This window comes from Lissotriton helveticus, chromosome 2_1, assembly GCF_964261635.1.
Source record: "Lissotriton helveticus chromosome 2_1, aLisHel1.1, whole genome shotgun sequence".
NCBI lineage: Eukaryota > Metazoa > Chordata > Amphibia > Caudata > Salamandridae > Lissotriton > Lissotriton helveticus.
Window position 1 is genome coordinate 1,925,513,738 of NC_136059.1, and position 3,351 is coordinate 1,925,517,088.

A 3,351-nucleotide genomic window follows, 5' to 3' on the forward strand; every position below is an offset into this window, starting at 1 on the left:
GGCTCGTGGGGTGCAAGGGTGGGGGCGACTCGTGGGTTGCAGGGATGGAGGGCGGCTCATGAGTATGCGCGCGGCTGTGCACAGTAAAGTTAAGTAGCCTCTCCTTACTACTCTTATGTCGTCACTTGCAGGCAAAGAGTATGTGGGAATCGTTCGGCTGCACAGTGCGATCGAGAGTGAGATGCAGCTGTCGAAGGTACGTGCTTTGCAGGGGGGGCTCGTCGTCTGCTTGCTTTGCCTCTGGGCGCTGTGCCACGTCCCACATGTGCTGTGATGAATCAGTTTATCCATTCTCTGAGTGGCCATGCCCCGCCGCTGCACGGCCTGTTCCAGGCCTGTGCTTTGCATCCTGCCAGCGCCCCCTGGTGGTGCAGTGTTCTGCTGCATGCCGTGGGCGCTGGCGGTGCTGTCTGGGGTGGGTTCTTGTCACCGGGAGGCCATCTTGCAAAGACGAGTAAACTCCTCTAATCACATGCTGGGACGTGTGCACGTGCCTTCCTACAGTCTTGAATGGCCTATGTAGTGATGGAATAACACAGGGTGGGGTTATGTTATGCTTTTTACCAAGTGCTTGCATCTGAAGTTCATAGCCGTCTTGAACTGTGGGAACGCTGTGCCTCCGAGCACAGAAGTTATTGGGGGGGGGTTGGGGCCTGTCCGCTCCCAATCCACCCTGTATTGCAGGAGCTCTGTTTGGCCGCTGAGGTGACTTGATATTTTTCCTCTTCTTTCTTCAGACGTTTGAAACCCTGACGGGGGCTCTGTTCCAGCGCCCCCCGGTGGTAGCTGCAGTGAAGAGACAGCTGAGAGTGCGGACCATCTATGAGAGCAAACTGCTCGAATACGACCCAGAGAGGAGACTGTGTGAGTGCAATGTGGGGGGACCTCGGAACCGGAAGTGAGCCACATGATGTGAGCCACATGATGTGAGCCAGATTTCATCAGCACGCTGTGCGAGGATGACTTGTATCTATCACCCATGGCTGATGGCTCCTTCCGGGTAGCTCTGCATAGCTGTCACTGTCTGTCTGTGTGTGGCTCTGTCTGTCTGTGTGTGGCTCTGTCTGTCTGTGTGTGTGTGTGTATGTGTGGCTCTGTGTGTGTGTGTGTGTGTGGCTCTGTGTGTGTGTGTGTGGCTCTGTGTGTGTGTGTGTGTGTGGCTCTGTGTGTGTGTGGCTCTGTGTTTCTGTGGCTCTGTGTGTGTGTGTGTGGCTCTGTGAGTCTGTGGCTCTGCCTGTGTGTGTGGCTCTGCCTCTGTGTGTGGCTCTGTCTGTGTGTGTGGCTATGTCTGTGTGTATGGCTCTGTCTGTGTGTGTGGCTCTGTCTGTGTGTCTGGCTCTGTCTGTCTGTGTGGCTCTGTCTGTCTGTGTGACTCTGTGTGTGGGGCTCTGTCTGTGTGTGGGGCTCTGTGTGTGGGGCTCTGTGTGTGGGGCTCTGTGTGTGTGTAGGGCTCTGTGTGTGTGTGTGGGGGGCTCTGTGTGTGTGGCTGTGTGTGTGTGTGTGGCTGTGTGTGTGTGTGGCTGTGTGTGTGTGTGGCTGTGTGTGTGCGGCTGTGTGTGTGTGTGGCTGTGTGTGTGTATGTGGCTGTGTGTGTGTGTGGCTGTGTGTGTGTGTGTGGCTGTGTGTGTGTGGCTGTGTGTGTGTGGCTGTGTGTGTGTGTGGCTGTGTGTGTATGGCTCTGTGTGTGGGTGGCTCTGTCTGTGAGGGTGGCTCTGTCTGTGTGAGGGTGGCTCTGTCTGTGTGAGGGTGGCTCTGTGTAGGTGGCTCTGTGTGAATGACTGTGGGTGGCTCTGTGTGTGTGTAAATGCAATAGGTCATGCATATGCGAGCGATTAAGCTATTGGCAATGTAAATGACAATGCTATTTATTTATGATAAAAAAAAAAAATGTCATGAGCAATGCCAATAGCTCTACCTTTAATAATGCCGAGACGATTGCATTGTAAATGCTTGTTTAGGACTGTGGGTATGCCTCCTGTAACTGATTTGTAGTTGGTGCAGAAGGTAAGGCTGGGCTGAAAGACTAGAACTAATCACACGGGGTTTGAGTGCTCCACTAAGTAGAAAAACATCCATGCAATTAGATATTACAAAAATAAGCGCAGTTTTAACATATTTCCTTCAAATATTAGTTCATGCACCCTCTGTTGACATGCCCAATAGCACACACGTCACTACAAAAATACGTAAATACCTGAATAGTTCAAGTTATGGGTATATTTAAGGAAAATTAAAATATAACTGCAGTCTGATAATCTGTTAAAAATGCACTTTCTTGCCACACGACATTTATATTTTGTGGGCGTTCAATATTGCTGCCTTTAAAACCGACGCCTTACCTTTTTAATAAGACAGACTGTTGACTGAAACGGAAGACTCTGAAACGGAAGTCACATTCCGTTCTCGATCACTGCTGTTGGTCGTATTGTAATGTACATGCTTAGAGAAATCAAATGGAACGCCTTTAATTAGGTATAAAGAATAAACCATCTCCTACTGGTTCAAAAAAGGACTTCCAAAAGTATTTCTTCTCATATTAACGTGGTTCGGAGGTCATTGTCTATTCAGTTATATTCTTGTATTCCTTTCAGGGGATGCACTGAGTGATTAGTTTGTTTCTAGATTGCACCAAATAAATAAATAAATAAATAAATGAAAAATGTAAGTAAATAATATAATTCGAAGTCTAATCGCGATCCAGAAAAAGAGGTTTCAGAGCATATGTTGAAACTGAAAGGTGACCTGTGACACCCCTCCTCCAACCCCTTCAGCATGTTTACTAAATTGTTGTATAGACAGGGCTTTAAGTGGGATGAAAAAACTGGGGCGGGGTCTCAAAGGGGCGTGGCCAATGTAATTAAGGACGTGCCTTAAAAAACACATAAACCAAAAATCTGTGTTTTCAACTTTAGCATAGTGTGTCATCCGTCATTTTGCTGTTTCTGTCATTGCATCCAGGTATATGATACAACAAGTAACATCATACCTACAACAAGGCAGGACTATTGGCTCTGTCAAGAAATAAGCAGCAACTATGGCTTGTATATAAAATTGAAAAAGCTTCCACTTAAATCCATGCTGACACCGCAACAGAGAGAAAATGACTCTCTTTAAAGGATTTCTCTTCTCCTACAACGTTCATCTGGCATGATGTCATGCCGTAACTTCACTAGTGAGAAAAGCAGTGTGAGCACGCGCACATGGATGTGTGTGCTGTCACTATTGTCCGGAAAACAACGGACCGCTTGTGTCAGGGCACAAAACAGAGCCGTTTCGAGGCCCCCTCAAGAATATTGCTTGTGCTTAGACCCGGTGAGACCTGGCCCACTTAAAGTCCTGCGTAGAGAATGA

At 48.2% G+C, this 3,351-nt stretch overlaps 2 non-coding genes across 2 annotated transcripts; both read left to right on the forward strand.

Annotated features, from left to right (window-relative positions):
* The first annotated feature begins 265 nt into the window (after positions 1 to 265).
* Positions 266 to 472, forward strand: LOC144820600 (small nucleolar RNA SNORD17). Its single transcript, XR_013607879.1, has one exon. It is a non-coding gene; the product is annotated as a small nucleolar RNA SNORD17 (small nucleolar RNA).
* A 444-nt stretch (positions 473 to 916) lies between these two features.
* LOC144820572 (small nucleolar RNA SNORD83) lies at positions 917 to 992 on the forward strand. The gene has a single exon (XR_013607856.1). It is a non-coding gene; the product is annotated as a small nucleolar RNA SNORD83 (small nucleolar RNA).
* Positions 993 to 3,351: the final 2,359 nt, after the last annotated feature.